Source organism: Tenrec ecaudatus, chromosome 2, assembly GCF_050624435.1.
Source record: "Tenrec ecaudatus isolate mTenEca1 chromosome 2, mTenEca1.hap1, whole genome shotgun sequence".
In the NCBI taxonomy this organism is placed as follows: domain Eukaryota; kingdom Metazoa; phylum Chordata; class Mammalia; order Afrosoricida; family Tenrecidae; genus Tenrec; species Tenrec ecaudatus.
The window spans coordinates 162,467,422-162,487,605 of NC_134531.1; the positions used below are offsets into that span (position 1 = coordinate 162,467,422).

The window sequence follows — 20,184 nt, forward strand, 5'->3', positions numbered from 1 at the left end:
GGAATCCTTGTTAGGTACCTAAAGCAGGGACAAGCTTGGTTTTCTATTAGGCCCAAACTAGGTCAGGTGGACCAATGGGGTCAACCAGTCCCATCAAGCATGCCTCTAGCTCAGGGACCTAAAGGCTGGTACCTGGAGACCACCGTCCACTTCTTCTTCATCTGCTTCTCTGCTGTCTGCTCGGCCAATGCGCGGTGCCTCGAGCTGCATGTGTGGGTGTGCAGTCCCATGAGGTTACCTGTGTTCAGTAAGTGTGAAACCTGAAACTTCAGTCCTTTAGAAAAAATACCACTTGGATCACAAACCAAGCATGGCATGAATTCTTTCTCATTTGAATCCAAGACCTGAGGTATTTCCACCCAAGAAACCTCATATTGTGGTGCCACGTGACTCAGAGATAACCTTTGGACTACACTAAGGTAAGCTGGCTCGGGATATTTTCCTGGAGCACCCCATTCCAGCTTCACTAACTTTTGGGGCACTTTCTGGACTTCACCTTAACACCCTTGGGAGACAGAGGAAACAGAGGCTCAGTTGGACTTTAAACCTGCACTGAGTGTGGGCGGAAAGGAGTGCCTGTGTCTCCACCTCAAGTCTGTCTGTCTGTGCTGCCTATTTGTACATGGGGCCGCCCTTCTGTGCTTCTGGGGGCTTGCATGGCCTCCCCAGCCTCACTTCCTGGGATGAGATCCACACAATTTCATTCCCCCAAACCTTTTTGATTTTCAGTGGTCTGCTTTGTGTCCTGGCCAGCTTGACGGCCATGTGCGCATGCTTAAACCCTGTTGGTCTCTGTGGGGCTCTGGTTCCCACGGCTTGCCCCCCTCCCACGAGGACTCTCCACTAGGCCACATACAATGGTCGCCATTTTCCCAACCACATGTCTCTCCGCTCCCTGGCAAGATGGAGCCACCCAGTGTCTGCAGCCATTTTTGTCGTGGGACAACTAACCACTTGACCCTGGCCAAGATGGCGCCCAGTGCACCCACCACATCAGGGGTGGCACTTAGTGGGCTGGCTGCTCACCCGGGAACTAGCCCCACCTTGTCCCCCGGTGGGCCGATGTTCCTTCCCCCACGTCCTTTCCCTCTGGTTTTCCAAACAAGCTGTTCGGTCCTGTTTGGTGTTTGCTTTAGCATTCTGCCAGTGGGCTGGTTTGTTTTGTTGTTGTTGTTTTGTATACAGGCTGGTTGTCCATTGCCAAAGGCATTTGAAAGCCAAGCACCGGAGTAACTGCTAACTTTTGTCTCCAAAGACTTTTTAGCAACAATGCTTTCAACACGATTCTGGCACAGTTCTGCTGGGACAGACAGTATGTGTCCAGCCAAGGATCCCAATTTCCCTAGAATGTTGCCTGAGCCAACTGCTTGGTTGCTCCTCCCCTTCAAAGGTTCAGAAGGCTGCTCCTGCAAGTGGTCACCTTTGAAGGCTATGGTGGCCACTCCCCGCATTGACCCATCTAGCCCACTGTTCAGAAAACAGTCGGGGCCCAGTTTCACGAACTCCAGTGGCAGCGCACTGGAACTGCCGTCACTGACCTGGAGGCACCCAGCTCTCCTGACTTCTCTGTTGTGCTTTCTAGATGGGGATTGGCAGTTCCCGGCCAAAGGGAACCCCACTTTGGTGTATCCTGTTTAATTGGTATAGATTTGACCTGGAGATGCTGAAAAACTGAAGCTGATTTCATTTTGCAATTCCATCTGGCCACAGTATATTCTAGGTGATGGGGAATCCTAACTGAAGAACGGCACACTTTTCCTTCCAATCCCGGTTCAGCTAGAACATTTCTGTGGAAGGATGGGGAAGGGGAGGGAGTTCCCTCATGTTGGAGCATTTTTGATGTTGACCAACAGTGAAAACCTTCATTCCCAGTGTATCCAGGACGCCCTAAGGGGCCCTGAAGCTGAGGGCCACTACACCCCCATCCCTGGGGCACCACCTTCGGACCCTGAACTCGAGGCTGGGGAAACAGGTGAACCTGCCAATGTTCTACGCTTAATCTAGACAGCTGGGGAGTTTGGTCCCCAGGCCTTTAATCTGCTTGAACTCAAGCAGACTAAAAGTGACCTGGGCAGTTACTCTGACAAACCCGAACAGTACATAGAAAGCTTCCAGCACCGCACCTCAGCCTATGATTCCACTTGGAAGGAAGTAATGGTCATAGTGGACAGAATATGACAGACTTTGAGAAAGAGCAAGTGCTCAAAGGTGCTAGGAAGTTTGCAGAGAATTTACATGTGATGAGTGATAAGTACCCAAAAGGAGAAACAGCTGTGCCTATTACTGATCCTGCTTGGTATTATAAGGATCCCAAGGATGGTTAACGTAGAAACATTTTCTGGTGTGTATCAAAGGTGGACTGAGGTCAGGTAAACAAAAAGGCATTAATTATGCCAACGTGATAGCCATTCCTCGGGGACCTGATGAAAACCCAGGAGGATTCTTAGAGTGACTAAAAGAGCCCCTGAGGACTCGCACGACTGTAGACGTAGATTCCTATGAAAGGCAAGTCTTACTCAGGAACACATTTCTCACACAGGCCACACCAGGCATACAGATAAAGCTCCAGAAGTTAGTGCAGAAGCCTGACGGAGTTGCCTTAGAAGAGACGGTCACTAGAGCTAAAGCCACCTTTTACAATAGGGAACGGGAGGGAGAGGTGTAGGTTCAAAAGGAGAGAGGGAAGGACATCAGACATGTCCAGGTACTGGCTCCACTTGCTAACCAATGCCCATCAGCCACCTCCCAGGTTTCCCAGACCCATGTGTCAGGAGCTGGGCCACTGAGCATGGAACTGCCCTAACTGAAATAGGCCCCACCTAGGGCCATACCACCATGGTAAAAAGACTGGCCTCCTGGCAGTCTTTTGTCTTATGGCCAACAACCAGGACATAGGGGCCCATAGGTTAGTGGGCAGCTGCTCATTGAAGATGAAGACGAGCCCATGCCAGTCAGTGAAGCAGCAGGAGAGAGTTGTAACAGGTCTGGAAACTCATGTGAGCAATCAATGTGGCAGGAAAGTCAGTAGATTTTCTCCTAGAAAATCTTATCCCATCATTACCTTCTTCCCTCGAATGCGAGCACCATTCAGAGGTGAAACTGTGGAAACCCAGACCTCTCAGAAAACTAGAGCATACAGACAAGCACACCTGAGAATCAGAGAGGGAGTTTCACTGGCACCCCAGGACAGCTAAGAGCTCCACAGAAAACCCTACCACAGTCTTTAAACCAGTAAATGCTTTTACACCATTCCTGTGTTTAAAGCTAACTGACCTGCATGCCTGTCAGTCCTAGGATTTCTTTTCTAAACGTCCCGTCATACTAGCCCACACCTCCAAGGGCATTGCCATCTCACAGCCTTACTCTTGCCTTACCTAAACTGTCCACCTGTATTATTTCTTCCAGCGGTCCTCAGGTTACCAAGGTCTCTGAGCCAAGTGTGCCAGCTCCAGGATCACCAGCTCTGGGATCACCCCAACCTCATCCATTGTGGGCTCTAAGTGGACAACCCCTTCCAAGAGAGTAGGAAGGGTGTGGGCCGAAAGCTCAACTCTGTGCCCTTTTGCCAGCAGGAAGCAGCTAGAGATGATGTCGCCTAACCCCCAAAGATTTCGGTCCATACTTCTTCAGGGGGAAAATGTTAGGTAGCTAGAACAGCGACCAGGGATGTCTACTGGGCATGCTCCAAATTCAGGCCCTTGAGCCAGGGAAGTGATACACCTGCGTGTGCCCAAACTAGAACAGGTGGGCTTAATTCAGCCAATGGAGTCAACCAATACGATTGAACACACTTCCTGGCTGAGGGACCTAAAGGCCAGAACCTGCAGACCACTGGCCTTCTTTCCCGTTGGCTCCTGCTCCACTTTGGGTTCAGCCATGCCACAGTCTCTCCCTGGCCTCAGACCACCATGGGTGGGTGTGCAGTCCCTTCAGGTTGCCCATGTTCCGTAACTGTAAAACCTGAAACTTTTGACTTTTAAAAAACCCACTCGAATCCCAAACTAGGCTTTGGCGCAAATTCTTTCTCCTGTGAAGCCAAGAACCGAAGTATTTCCCACCCGAGAAACCTAATATTCTGATGACCTCCCAGAAGCTCTAAGTTTAGCAGTTTAAAAAAAATTACTTTATAATGGCCTATTTTATCTGCTTGATTACTGGCTCTTACAGGACAAGAAACACAATTGTCTCACCCTCTATTTCCTGATGCTAGTCACACAAGAGTTGCCTAGATATTTTTTAAAGATATGTAAGTTGAAAATGAGTGAATGTGTTGCCAGCTGTTAGCAGTCAGGGAAGAGATTGTCACTGTATAGCCCAAAGCAGAGTAGGTTGATTCAAGAAAGTTTAAGTTTATTCGTACAAGCACTGACAGGAAGCAGTAAGGTTTCTACCTCTGAACTGTTTCAGAGTTCAATTCCCGTCCAGTAAGTTATAAACTTTAAATGCTGTGACAAGACACGGACTTTGGAATAAACTCAAAAGATACTTAACTGGCTTGTTCAATGACTGGAGGATAAAAGGGAGCGAGGTTCACAGGAAACACTTTATATTTCTCCAAGAGATTATCAGTCCATCAATTGATACCTTCAAACTCCAGGGGCTGTCAGAATGGTATTCTGCTTTCCTTAATGAAGACCATCCTTGAGTAATTCAACAGATACTATAACAATCCCAGGCCTTGAGTAATTAACAGGCTTAAAAGAAGTTTTTATTATAGGGGAGAGGACTGTTATATCCTAGGTAGGGCTCTTTTAAACAACTAAATCTCAGTAAAGGATGTGGCACTTCCAGTATTTGATTAACAGCAGACTACCTCTTGTACTACCCTCCATCAAATAGGTGAAGGAAATGAATGAAAGCATAAGATGAAGTCTTTGTGTGGTTACTTTTATAGGCTTAGAGATTCCAGTGGGAAAATCAAGAGTTGCTTTCTAGAGAAGTGAAGCATTTCTTAGGACCAGGCTTCTATCCTAACAGAGAGAAAACCCAGATAGAACACTATAAACTAAACTGCTTCCTCCTGCGAAATAGCACGCACCGTTCTTGGCCAGATGCTGATCCAGGATGAAGCTATTTAGTCTCTGTAGCAGCCTGAAGTGAAACATTGTTTTTCCAATGGTTCCCTAGCTGACACTTTTTATTTGTAAAATATTTCTGATTCCTCTGACTTTATTAGCATACCTAAAGGCTGCCCTTGATGTGGGGAGCAGAGCAAGGAGCAGGCGATGGCCTCTTTTCAGGGCAAATAGTGAATTTCCAAAAGGAAGGTGCTAAATGAGGTGGAGACACAGACACTGTTTGTGCAATGACACCTCCGGGCATTGCTTTGCCCCTCTTTTGAGCTACTCCTGCCCAAACTTCAATTTTATAAAGCCAACTCAACTGTTGAGCATTTAAAAAGCCAACCAGCAAAGGATAGTTGGTAGGTCAATACTGTTAAAAATAGTATCTTGAACAAAGTTAGTTGTGTTAGGCAGGGTAGACTAGAGAAACACATTCATGGAGACTCATATGTGTATAAGAAAGAGCTTTAGATCAAGAGTAGTTCTACTTTAAGAAAACATCCCAGTCCGGTCCAGATCAAGTCCATGAGTGTAATAGTAGCCTATATATTTGATACCAATCTATAGTGTCCTCTTCAGACTCATGAAACAAATGCAATGTTGTGAAATGCAGGAAGATCACAGGCCAGTTGTTTAGAAGTCTTGTGGATCCAGTGGCTTTGTAAGCGTCTCAGCATTGGCAGGGGCCTCTGAATGGCTTCTCCAGCTCCAAAGGTCTGACTGATGTGTCTTCTCCACAGGGATACCTCACAGGGAGTAAACAACGTGTCCCGCCTCCAGTGAACTATCTATCTCCTTGTCAGGGGTTATTTAAGGATCTTCTGGCCTTGTGTCTTCTAGAAAAGGACTCCTGATGGCACAGTGGGTGAAGCACTGGGTTCCTAACCAAAATATCAGTGGTTCAAACCCACTAGCCACTCCTCAGGAGAAAAGATGAGACAGACTGCTCCTTTAAAGGTTTATAACCTAATGAATCATGGGGGAAATCCACTTTGTAATAAAACAGTTGCCATTTCTCCATTTTTCATATGTAGACTTAAGTATCATTAATTATGCCCATCACGTTGTTGAACCATCATATTATCCCTTCAAAAAACCCAAACTCACTGTCATTGAGTTGATTCTGACTCATAGATACCCTTTAGAACAAAACAGAACAGAACAGCCTTTGCAGGTTTTTGAGATTATAACTTTTGATGGTCTTACTGAGAGGAGAATAAAAAGTTTTAAGCTTTTTCATTTCTTGATTCTCACCAAAAAAAGAATTTTAAGTGAAGGACAAAATTCAGACCAGAGTCAGAGAAAATATTTTAATAGAAAGAAGGACTTTATTGAAGGGGCATGCTTTGAAAAGCAGCCCAAAGGCCCCTGGCTAGTCTTAAAGCCCTGCCAAAATATAAAGCGGGACCTTATTTTTTTCTAATGGTGGGCCTTCTACCAAAGGATGGCTTTCTGTGTGTCTTCTGATGCTGTCTGGTTCTCTGTAGTGTACCTGCTTTCCAGGTAGGTGCATCCAAACACCCCCGCATTCCAGACTCCAGGTTTAATCCTGTGCTCTTGTTTCAGACCCAAAACTCAAGTCTATTCAGTCATTATGGGAGTAGTGTCATCATCTGTCTTTCTTCGCTGGTCATTTGTTTATCCAATATATTCGGCTCTCTTCCACTAAAAAGGAAAAAAAAGTGTAGAAATGTGTCCCCATCTCTCTTTTATATTAAGATTTCTGCCAGATAACTTTAATCATAACTTTTGTTCCTTGTTCTAGCCTCTGACTCACTAACAACATGAGTAGAAAGCCTTGCCTTTCTCCCACAGACCTGTTGATGGTTTTGAATTGCTGACTTTTGTTAGTCACATAACACAAAACCACTACACTACCCGGTCTCTACCATCACCTTATCACAGATTCTTAACAGAAGCTTGGTGTCCCCTAACAAAGTCTTTACTTTTCCACTGATCTATCCCTCATAATATTTTAATATTTTTAGTTAAACATGATATTTTTTCCTAAGGCAAAACTTTCTCTTTGCCCAATTAGCGTATTGTGTTAGTCTGGGTAGACTAGAGAAACAAACTCATAGAGAGTCATGTGTATAAAAAATAACTTTATATACAAGAGCAATTGAATATTGAGAAAACATCCAACTCAGTCCAGATCAACTCCATAAGTCTGAGATTAGCCTGTATGTCTGATACCAATCAATAAAGTTCTCTAAACACATTTAATGATGCCGAATACAGGAAGATAACAGGCCAGTCGGGCACAGTTGAACTGTTCTTTCAGGTTTCTGGGACTACACATTTTTACAGTAGCAGACAGCCTCAAGATTCTGTACACAAACAATTGATGGGTTTGAACCCTTGAACTTCTGGTTAACAGCCCAGTCAATGCTAAACTATAGCCCCACCATTGGTTACTCTGCCTCTCTCTCTCTCTCCTTTTTAATTAGGGAGAGCATGAACGCAATCCCCAATTACCAGATATTATGCAGTTGAATCCCCCTCATTTGGGGAAATTGCAGGGGTCAGCACATCTGGATTGTAATGGATAAGCCTCACCCTGGGAAAGCTACCTTCAATATTAGGTATCTCCTTAGACAGGTAAGTGTGCCATAGTTTCTTTATGTATACACAGAGATCCCCTTTATAAGCAAACCAAAGTAAATAACATTCAATGCCATCAATAAAACCAGGGCTTCTAAAACTTTGATGTGCATGACAATGGATTGGATGTAGTTTCAAATCTAAGTGCACTAGAGCCACTGTCAGTCTGCAATGACTCCACAGTGAGCTTGTTGGTTTTTGTTTTTTTGGTTTTTTTGCTAAGAGTAGGGACACGTGGTCACTTGGTAGTATAGGTGACTTTTTCAGCTGCTAACTCAGTATTGGAGGTTCAGATATCCCTAGAGGCAACTTGGAAGATGATCTATTACTGAAAAAGCAGCCAGAGAAAACTCTCGGAAGCACAGTTCTCCTTTAACACACATGGGTTCACCATGAGCTGACTCAATGACAACTGCTTACTGGTCTGGGATTCTGAATTTCTAACAAGTTCACAGATACTACTCTGTGGGTGATACTTTAAATGATAGGACACTAATACAATAAAGTTTTTTTAATTATATAAAGTATATATATATATATATATTAAATCTTTTGTCATGAATTATCTTGCAAATGAAACTTTAATGCATACCATATTTCATGTTTTCAGAAATGAGAGTGCACTGCCTCTCTTATAGTACCTCTGTAATTCAGATGCATATCATCCTGTATGGTACTTCATAATCTCTGACAGTCAAGTAAGACTTGAATTGTAAAAAGTTTTGGGTAGGTTTGAATCTCCAACCTTTCAGGAAGTAGTTGGGCACTTGACCATCTGTGCCACCTGAAGCACTCAGCATCTGTGGCTTGTATTCTTGCATGGATATTTTCTCAATATGCGCTCTCTCAATTACTCTTGAAAGCCTACAGAATGATCGTATGTGATAAAAATGAACTTTGATGACTGAGTTAAATGTGATTCAAAAGAGCTGGATTCTGCATGTTAAGCTTTAGGAACAGCTAAATTTATTTCTTCATACTTCCCTTTTATATATGCATGAGGATATAGAATAAACATGTTGCCAAATGCATCTAAACAATATATAGCAATATATATAAATTCTAAATAAGAAAGCAATATGTCACCATTTAATTAACAGCATATTTTTCTTAGTGTATATAAAGTGATGGTACATTTAACAATCTGTGCCAATCTTAGGTTTAATGAAATGCAGTAAAAATAAAGAAAGGAAATTGCTACTATTTATTGAGCACTTATTGTGATCAGCCAGGATGCCAACTGCTTGGCAGGTCTGTGATTTAATCTCCATTTAAATCATCAGCCCCAACCAAACCAAATGTACTGCCATTGCATCAATTCCATCTCATATCAACCCTATCGGACAGTGTAGAACTTCCCCTGTGAGACTCAGAGATTGTTACTCTGACCAGGAGTAGAAAGCCTTCTCTTTCTCCTGCAGAAAAGCTGGTGGTATTTGAAATGCTGACCTTTTGGCTTGGTAGCCCAACGTGTAACCACTACACCGCCTGGGGTTCTTAAGCCTTCAAATAGGCATCATTATTTTATCCCTGTGGTGTAGTGGTTGCACATCTGGCAGCTAACCAACCATCAGGTCAACAGGTAGAAATGTCACTTGGCAGGTGAAAGACCAGGTTTTCTACTTCTGTCAAGAGTTACAGTCCAGGACAAGCCACAGGGAAATTCTCCCCTCTCCTCTGGGGCAGTATGCTTCAGAAGAGACTCGATGGCAGTGAGCTTGGGTTTTTTTGGTTTTGGTTTATATGGTTGGGCATTGGATAACAAGTTCAAAGAAAGCAATGTGTTTGAATAGCGGTATCTATGTCAGATGAAGTATGGCCAGAATGCTCCTTAGCGGCAAAGATGGAGAGACTAGAGAGACTTTGTTTTACATACTTTGGGCATGTTTTCAGCTGAGCCCAGTCCTTGGAGAAGCACATGACATTAAGTAGAAGGACGAATGCCCTCGAGGAGGGGAGTGAACACAGTGGCTGCAACAATGGGCTCAAGTATACGAACCCTTATGAGCATGGTGCATTATCAGCGGTGTTTCCTTCTGTCGTGAATGGGGTCGCTATGGGTCAGAACTTTGGCACCTAGCAACAACAACAACAATAGCAGCAATGCCCCAATTCACTCCAGAGATTCCATGCTGCTTTTAAATTCGGGCAGAGAAAAACCACCCTCCACATCTAAATCCAATTACTCTATAAGCTGTCAGTGTTGTGCACTCAGAGTTGCCAAGGTTACAAAAACTATAGATTTCTTTCAATGTAATTAAGTAGCCCACATCACTTTGAAATCTGTACTCTAACTTATTAAACAGGTCCTGGAGAGTCCAGATGAGGTGCAGGAAAAAGTACCATGTGAAGAAAGCTTAAAACAAAAGGTTTTCTAAACTGTGGAACCTGAAGTTCATGGGTGGCGTTATATTGAGCCTCTTAGACAAGGAGCATCCTTGTGGTCGTCATGCTTTCTTCCCTGACCCTTTCTAAGCTCTCCTTCCTCAATCCCTGTTCCAGCACCGTGAGGGTTATCTTTCTATAGTCAGGTCTTCATCACCACCAAAATATTCAGCACGAATTTAGAATGTAGTCAGGCACCGTGCTAAGAGCTTTATTTGAAGTAGCTTATGCTTTATAGAACCTCTACAAATTTTTCACACTTCAGAATTAGGTAAACTGAGACTGTGGGCGTTAAAGATTCTTTCCCATGGTTTAGGGCAAACCCTTGGCAGAGACTGTACACTCATTTAGGCAGTGTACATACTAGCATACTAGTACTGCTATTGTGTTAGGTGCTACCTAGTTGATGCCAACACATAGTGTCCCTATGCATCACAGAACAAAGCACTGTCCTGTCCCTCACACGTCACAGTTGCTGTCCTGGAGCCCAGTTGCAGCCTCTGTGCCAGATCATCTCATCAGTGGCCTCCCACCTTCTCACTGAACTTCTGCTTTTGCCAAATTCTACATGTCAAACTTTCTACTACCTTTAAGGACTCCCCGTTGCCCATGGACTAAAGTTGGTATTTGAAAATATTCATCGTGTAGCTTCTTTGTACCCTGTCTATAATGTACTTCCTATTTTGACACAAGGTCTAATTCCACATCTTTGATTATGTACATTTCGAATTGGACAGTATCCTTCTCAAACTTCTACAATCTAAGTTGAATGTCTGTGCTCAACCCGAACACACCATTTCTTTTGTGATACCTACCGAAACCCATCAGCTTATATATGTCAGTTACTTTCTTTCTGTATTAATAGAGACCAAGAGAAGACTGATGGAAAGATACATGGAAAATCTGAAGGAATGGTGATCCCGTAGATGCTGAGAGGAGAAAAGGACCTTTCTCCAGAGCAACAGAGAGAAAAAGCTTTGCCTTCAAGTTGGTGCCCTGAATTCAGATTTCTAGCCTGTTAAGGAATCCTGGTGGTGTAGTGAGTTATAGATTGGGCTGTTAACTGAAACGTCAGCAGTTCAAAACCACCACTTTTCTCCAAGAGATAATGATGAGGCTTTCTACTCCCATAAAAAGGAACACACTCAGAAGCCTAGGGGCAACTCTGTTCGGTCATGGAGGGTCATGTGTTAAAATTGACTTCCTGGCAGTGAGATTATTTTTGTTGGAACAGTGAAAGAATAAATTTCTGTGAAGTAAAGCCATCTACTTACATATTTCTGTTGTATGAACACCAGATAACTAAGATACCTCTGGACTTCCCCGACCCCTCATGGTCAGGGACCCCGGCAAGGTAGGAGTGGGCGTTTGGGGTTCTTATTAGATTTCCAGTGCTACTCTGGATAGGTAGGGTTAGAGTCCCTTCATACTGCTCCCTTTGCGGCCACCCCTAACACCACAGGTATGAGGCAATGGAGAAAAATCCTGATTCTCCACCAAGTCTCCTCTGAATTCATTCCAGCAGGAAGCAGGATCCCAGTGAGAGTGAAAGTCTAGGTTTTCCCAATTAGTCTCTACCAACTGTTTTTCCCAATTAGTCTCTACCAACTGGAGGAGGAGGGCTCTTATTAGTGGAAGATGAGGATGAAATTGCCAGCTCTGTGTTAGTCTGGGTAGACTAGAGAAACAAATTAAGAAACATTCACATATTTTTTAAAGAAAGAGCTCTATATACAAGAGTAATTGAATATTGAAAAAACATCTCAACCCAATCCAGATCTAGTTCATATGTCTGATATTAAACCATATGCCTGATATCAATCGATAAATTCCTCTTTGACTCACGAAACACATGCAATGATGCTGAGAGCAAGAAGATCACAGGTCAGTGGGTAGAAAGTCTTGTGGATCCAGTGGTGCTGGAAGCATCTTAATGCTGGCAGGGGTTTCCACTAGGCTCCTTCAGCTCTAGGGCTCTAGCATAGCTCCATGTGTCTTGTCGACAGGAATGTCTTGCAGGGAGTGTGCATGTGTCCCACCTCCAGTGAATTATTTATCTTCTTAGTGCCTCCAAATGACGTCATCAAGCTGCCACCTAATTGACAAGCTAAACTCCACCCCTTCACTCTTCAGTCTCAAATTGGCAACAGATTATGTAACTATGAAAAGTTCCTACCCAACCTCTTCTGGCACCACTCTTGTGGAGAGATGGCTATGCCTCACTAAAACATGTATCACGCTGCTGGTGAGTTACCTCTAACCATGGGCCAAGGGTGTCACTAGCCTTGCTGTCATGCAGGGTGCATTGGGAAGAAGATTGTTGATGATGCATTTGATCTCCCTTATGATCCGTTTAAATTTCTTCTAGTTTTTAAATATTTTCTTTCTTTTAAATTGGAGTTTTTATGTGTTACCTTGTTATTGTTAGTTTTTTAGTTTTTTGTGTTTTTAAATTTAATTTGTATAGGAACTCAAGGCTAGGTAATTCTACAGCGATAGTAACTGGATCAGTTGTATCTTGGGGAGTAGTATGGCAGGGGTGGTTGGGTGGTTGGTGAGTCCATTTCAACACATAGCCACATAAGCTATTTTTGAAAATTTGACATTGAAAACCTATGGATTAAAACAAAATATTGTCCTATATGTACACACTAACAGCCAAGATTAAACCTAGAAAAGAAGGAAGTGTTTAAAAAAGTAGTTGTCATCAGGTTGTTAGATGATCTCAAGTTGACTCCAGCTCATAGCAACCATGCTGCTCGTCTTGGACCAGCCTTACAATCATTTGTGTTTGCGCCTATTGTTGCAACCACTGTGTTGCAATCCAACTCATTGTCTACCTTTATTTCGCTGATGCCTTACTTTACCAAGTTGGATATCTTTCTCCAGGAGCTGGACTTTCCTAACAATATGTCAAAGTTTATCAAAGTCTCTCTGTCCTCACCCCTAAGGATTCCCCTTATGCTTTCCCTAAAACATATCCGTTTCTTCTTCCGGCAGTTCTTAGTGCATCCAACGTCCGTTACCAATACTGTGCTTCAGAGGCATCAATTCTCCAATCTTCCTTACTCATTACCCAGGTTTTGCATGCACATACGGCTTTGGCCATGCATGTCTTGTCCCGACCATTGTGTTGATCCTCTAGAGAAGTCTTTTGCAGATTTTCCAAACTCACTGGGGCACTGGAGTTCTTGCCTGCTGCCTCGATGGGTGGTGTCTGTGGATCCAAGGAAATGAAGACCTCTGATGGTTTCAACATCTTCCCTCTTCATCCCAATGCCGCTCATTTCTCCATTTGTCCCTTTCTTTTTAAACTGAGGCGAAATCCCTACCAAAGAGGGTCATCGTCAATAGCGACACAAATGTTGTTCACGTTTAGAAAATAAGCTGTATTCCACACATGTCACAGGTTTTTCATCGATCTTCCTCTAATAACCAGGCCACCCTCTCCTTCATAACTTCCTTCCTCAAATTACTTGCTCGGCATATAGATTGAATAAGTGCAGGGATAGCTGTACCCTTGGTGCCTTTCCTGATGTTGAATGACATAGTATCCTCTTGTTGTGCTCAAATATCTGGCTCTTTTGAGTACACGTAAGTGTTTTGAATTTTCCCATATTTAAAATATTATCCACTATTTATTATAATCCACTCACTCAAATACTTTTACATGGTCAATAAGATGCAAATAAGCATCTTGCTGGTGTACCTTTCTTGAGAAATTCAAGCGATTGCTCCCTTAATTCATGTGCTATTACGCTCTGGCCTCCAGTGACGTCTCCTAACACTAGCCTGGTTAATTGTAGCAGAACATCTTTCCTGTGGTTGTTTGGCTTTATTCAAAAGATAAAATATTTCTTTGCTACTGAGATTGTGGGGCTGATAGAACATAAACCTGGAGACACCGAGACCTACAAATCTAGTGAGAACTGGCCTGAGGATGAAATCAGCTTTAAAAGGTTCAGAGTCAGAAAAAAAGTCCATCCAGGTCTGAAACTAATTAGAGCTATGCCCTGAATATATGTCACTGGACTTCAGCTAAATTATGTTTTGTCCCAGCCAATGTTATTTATTATGACACTTAAAATTGGAGTATTCATAAACAGCATATGTCTATAAGACAATAGACAGCTAATATTTCTGGAACAAATGCTCCTATTTTCTTAACAATAAGAGTAACACTTTGCATTTGGAAAGCTTGAATTAAAGACCAAATGATATGAACTTTATTTTACAGCAGGAATGAGCAAATATTGCCGTGTGTCCGATTCACCTGGGGACTTGTTGTAATACCTCCTTACTGCTCCCCACATGCAGAATTCGACCCATAATCCAATAGCAATCGCCCCATGTGATCTATGTTATGGGCTATTCAAAGGTCAGGGAACGCAACAGGATTTTTACTCTTGATTGCATGGATTAAAATACATAGTGGATAAGTCAGATGACTTTGAAAGTGGAAATCATAAGATCTAGATGCAAGGAGATCTCATGCTAGTCCTGATGAGACCTAAACAGCTCAAGAATTAAAATGGATTTCTGGCAAGTAGTGTCTATTGAAATGAGGCATGTCTCAGTTCTTTTCCTCTGTGATGGCTTTATTCTGAGATGTTTCCCACCAAATGGCAGCAGAGTCGGTAATCAGCAGATCCAGGATTCACATCATCTAAATTTTGTATCTGCATTAGACTCTTTCCCAGAGAATCAAAACCAGCTATATTTATATATAGATATAGATTATAGATACAGATGTAAGAAAGAATCTTTTATCAAGAAAGGGACCTGCTCCAGTCCATCTCAAGTCCATGGGCGGATGCCTGCAGAAGCCCCCTCCAGACTCCTATAGTTGCTGACTGATGAAGCAGGAAGGAAAGTGGGAAGCTTTTCACAGGGTGGTAGGTGCAGTAGGGACAAAGTCACCTGGATAAAAGGTCTACAGTATCAGGCAAGGTGCTGATCATTCCCAGGGTTGGTGGGCTACATGAACTGCTGTCCTCAGACAAAAGACACAGGACCCAGGCAAGTGGGAAGAAAAGGGCAAGAGAGTGAACAGCTCTCTCCAACATTTCTTATGAAGAAGCCAGCCTCCTAAGGAGACATCATTAAGCTATGCTGTGACAGACTAGTTGGACTCCACCCTTACTTTCACACAGGTTTCAAGTTGACATTAAATTTAATCATCATAACAATCATAGCAGAGAATTTTATTTTCTTTCTTAATATGTAAAAGGAAAGTCTAATATCACATATTATTGATCTGGCTTTGGTCAGGCACCCACTTCCAAAATCATCATTGTAATCAGGAAGTGGGTCAAATTCCCTGGCCAGGACATCTATACATCTATCCACAGAAAATATAAAGTAGCTTTCTCTGAGTCATATATCTGGAGAGTGGAGAGGATAGTTTTATTGCAAAGAAATACATCCTGAAAAGGCCAACAAAAAACCCTCAGATATCTATGAAAACACGTGGAAACCCAGTGCCTATCATATCTTGAGCCATTTCTTAGGAAAACTATTATCTGTCCATGTTAAAGAGATAACTCGTAGGGAGTCATGTTTCATGGCTTGAAAAAAACAGTGTAAAAAGAGGACATGTGAAAACAATAAAATCACGGATATGACAAAAATTCACTGATCAGCTTAAACCAAGGGCTCAAGTAGAAAATGTTTTGAAAATGATGGAAACATATGTACACATATTCTTGATACAACTGATGTAATGGAATGTTATAAGGGCTGTAAGAACACCCAATAAAATGATATATATACATATATATTATCCTTATCAAAAGTAATTGTCTGAATTTTTTGGCAAAAACAAAGAGGGAGTACTTAAGTAGAGGCCCAATGTCCATCTGCTTTCTTAATACTAAAAGTATAAATATATGTACATAGATCTAATTCCCCATTGTCATATTTAAATATATTTATATATGTGCATGCATGTATTTAGATCTCAATAAATGCCCTTTTCATCTTAGTTCTTTCCTTTATTTCCCTTTACTTTTCTCTTGTCCCACTATAATGTTCAGCCTTCATTTGGGTTTCAGCAATTCCTCTGGGTTAAACTGTTCTCGATCAAGCCCTACCAGACATCCTACACCCTCCTTGCCATTGATTTTTGGTACTTGTTGTTCCCTTGTGCTTGGTTCTGTTAACACCCACTTCCTTTCCCCCATCTTCCCCTCTCCCATATCCCCCCAGAACTGTCATCTGGTTGGTTTCCCCTCTGGCTTGTTTATCCTGCTTATCTTATCTAGACAGGCATGAAGAGATGCTCACCTTCCCAACATGATCACTGAAGACAAGGCAGGTGCATAAGCAAATGTGATGAAGAAAGCTGATGGTGCCCGGCTATCAAAAGATATAGAGTCTGGGGTCTTAAAGGACTGAAGTTAGACAAGTAGCCATCTAGCTGAGAAACAACAAAGCCCACAGGGAAGAAGCACACCAACCTGTGTGAACACAAGGTGTCTATGGGATCAGGTATCAGGCAACAAAGAACCAGAACAAAGAACCAGAACATGTCAATGTGAATGGGGTAGGGAGTGCAGAGTGGAGACCCAAAGTGAATCTCTAGGCAATTGGACATCCCCTTAGAGAAGGATCATGGGAGGAGATGGGCCAGTAAGGGTGTAGTATAGCATCAATGAAACATACAACTTTCTTCTAGTTATTTAATGCTTCCTCCCCCGAAATATCATGACCCTAATTCTACCTTACATATCTGGCTAGACCAGAGCATGTACATAGGTACAGATAAGAAGTGGAAACACAGGGAATTCAGGACCGATAAACCCCTCAGGAACAATATTCAGAATAGCTATGCAAGGAGGGGAAGGAGAAGGTGGGGTGGGAGGTAAGGGGAACAAATAACAACGATCTACATATAACCTACTCCCCAGGGATTGACAACACAAAAGTGGGTAAAGGGAGACATCAGTCAGTGAAAGACATCAAAAATAATAATAATTTATAAATTATCAAGGATTCATGAGGAGGAAGGAGGGGTAAAATGAGGGGCTGATACCAAGGGCTCAAGTAGAAAGAAAATGTTTTGAGAATGATGATGGCAACAAATGTGCAAATGTGCTTGACCCAATGCATGGATGGATGGATTGTGATGGGAGTTGTATGAGCCCCCAATAAAATGATTTATTAAAACAAAACAATTATTGAGCATGTTAATTCTGAGATCTGATTGAAAATGGAAAGAAATGAGGGCAAAGTAGGGAAAGGAGAGCATGAGAGTGAAAGAAGGAAGGAAGCAACGAAGAAATAGAGATGACGTGGATGGTCTGGGAAAGGTAACTCTGGGTTCCCAGGGGTTTTTCTGCCTTTCTTCACCTCACAGTGCCTATGAAGCAAGTGAGAATGCACTTTTTTGTGAGAAATATACCTTCTAATAATACCTTGATCTCACTGGGTACCTCATTTCCCAAGACCTCAGAAAGTGTGACAAATCTCAGTGTTCTGAAGCAGAAGAACGGGACAAACAGAGATCGTGGTTTTATCTAGGCTAGAATTTGGAACATGGAGGTGGTTAGCATTCTCAGGCCTTAACGCAAATTGCCTATGTCAGACAGCTCTATCTTTTCATTCAAAATTCTGTGGCTGTCTTTCTAGCCAGGATATATTCCATTCACTGCACAAAAATTTCAATACACACAGGGTTTTCCAATCCTCTCTCATCTCTAAGTTATTACCTCTTCCTCTCATTTCAAAGAAAAAGTGAATATTGAATAAAATCACATAAACTTTGCAGTTTTCATCACATCAAAGTTTACCTTTCCCTATATGTTTCTGAAAAGAACATGATCTCACTTAGTAGAAGACTTGAGGGCATTGTCTGCTTGGGATACTGGGAAAAGCACAGACCTGACAATCCAAGCACAATGCTATTTTCAATGCAGTCTGTAGGAGGCAAGCAATTTACTCAAGGACAGGAAAGTGACTCAGACTGTTTTCTCTTTGATGTTGATAGAGCAAATCAATTGAGTGGTTAAAAAAGTAGTCACCAGCTGATGAAAGCACTAAATGAGGACACAGTTCTTGCATGTACTGCCATTCTACTCCAGTTAGTGGTATCTGTACTGCCATGAAGACGTAAGAGTGGCTGTGAAAATCCCTGAACTAAAATCTATTTTATGTGCCTGAACCCAATATTAAATCTTTTCTTTTCCAATAAAATATACTTCCTTAGAAACCATCTATTAATCCCTCAAAATCTTATTTAAGCGTTTTCCCTTTTCTAATATTTTATTTTAACTTTTCGATTCTATCAAAATTTGAACTTAATTCTTTTATGATACATGTTACCTTGAAAAATAATGATTGACTTACCTGCTGTCCCCCTTATTAGGATGAGAAGTTAGTGACCACTTACCCCAAATACTAACCCACTGCCACCAAGTAGACTCCCACTCATAGACGCGCTCTCTAATTAGGGTCTCTTTGACTATACATCTTTATGGGTAGAAGCAGCCTTATATTTCTCCTGCATAGTTGCTTATGGAGTTGCATCATTGACCTTGAGCTTAGCACCTAGTACGTAACTCACCACACCATCAAAGTTTCTCAATTACCCTATTAAATGACTTTTTTTTTTTTTTGCTTCATCAGCAGAGTGCCACCTGGTATATACGAGGCCATTTTTTAAGACTTGTGAAAAACAAACAAATAATTCATGGTGAAAATATTTTATGGTGAAAATAATGCTTCCTAGCAGATGATGGTATGGAAGGAAGAAGTTCAATCTTCCATGAAAGCACTGGTTAAAAACAGGGCTCCAGAAATTGATGAGATAACAATTGAAATGTTATAATAAGCTTATGAAGAAATGGAAACTCATTCATCCTTGTCAAGATATTTGGAAGAAAGCTACTTGGCCAACTGATAGGAAAATAATTATATGTGAACCCATTACAAATAGAATTCACAAATTATAGAACAATGTAATTAACATCACATACAAGTAAAATTTTGCTGAAGAACATTGAACATATTGGCAGCAGTGCACTGTTAGCTTCCAGAGCCTCTGGATAGATTAAGAAGAGGCCTTCTAACAAGGGATACCATTACTGGTGTCAGATGGATCTTAACTAAAAGTGGAAAATATCAGAAAGAGGTTCACTTGTGTGTTTATTACCTATGCAAAGGCCTTTGACTGTGTGGATCATATCATACTGATAGTCTTGAGAAGAATGTAAACTGCCAACCATTGTGAACATTTACAACTTATTACATGGATCAAGAGGAATTTGTGGAACCAGAACAAGGAAATTCGGTGTGGTTTAAAGTCAGGAAAGAGGTGCATCAGGATTGTCGTATCACCATACTTATTCAATCTATATGCTGAGCAATAATCAGTGAAGCTAGATCATATGAAGAAGAATAAAGCATCAGGATTGGAGGAAGGCTTATTAATGACCTATAATATGGCAGTGATTAAACCTTGCTTGCTGAAAATGAGGAGAACTTGAGGCACTTGCTGGAAAAGATTGTAAACTTCAATATGGATTACAATAAATGTAAAGAAACCCAAATCTTCACAACTGGTCCAAAAGGTAACACCATGATAAATGGGGGGGGGGGAGTTGGAAATTGTCTAGGATTTCATCTTGTTTGGATTCCCAATCAAAGATTATGAAGTAGCAGTCAAGATATCAAACAATACACTGCATTAGGGAAATCTGCTCCACAACACTTCCTTATAGTGTTGAAAAAGAAAGATGTTGCTCTGAGGACTAAGGTGTGCCTGACCCAATCCACAGTATTTTTAATCACCATAAATGCACATGAAATTGGATATTGAATCAGGAGGACCAAAGAAGCATCAGTGCATCTGAATTGTGGTGCTGGTGACGATATTGAAAATACCACGGCCGCTAAAAGACCAAACAAATTTGTCTCCAAAGAAGTACAACCAGAATGCTCCTTGGAGGCAAGGGTGGCAAGCTTTAGTCATGCATATTTTGGATGTTGTCTGGAGAGGTTCGTCCTTGGAGAAGGGTATCGTGTCTGGTGAAGTGGAAGGGGAACAGAAAGGAGGAGGGCCCTGGATCTACTGGATCCCCAGTGGTGGCACTGACAGAGTCAACAACAAGTGTGAGGACGGTGCAGGGCCAGG

General features: G+C 42.1%; 1 non-coding gene across 1 annotated transcript; it reads right to left on the minus strand.

The window, feature by feature from the left end:
• Positions 1–7,509: 7,509 nt before the first annotated feature.
• Positions 7,510–7,672, minus strand: LOC142441811 (U1 spliceosomal RNA). The gene has a single exon (XR_012783139.1). It is a non-coding gene; the product is annotated as a U1 spliceosomal RNA (small nuclear RNA).
• Positions 7,673–20,184: the final 12,512 nt, after the last annotated feature.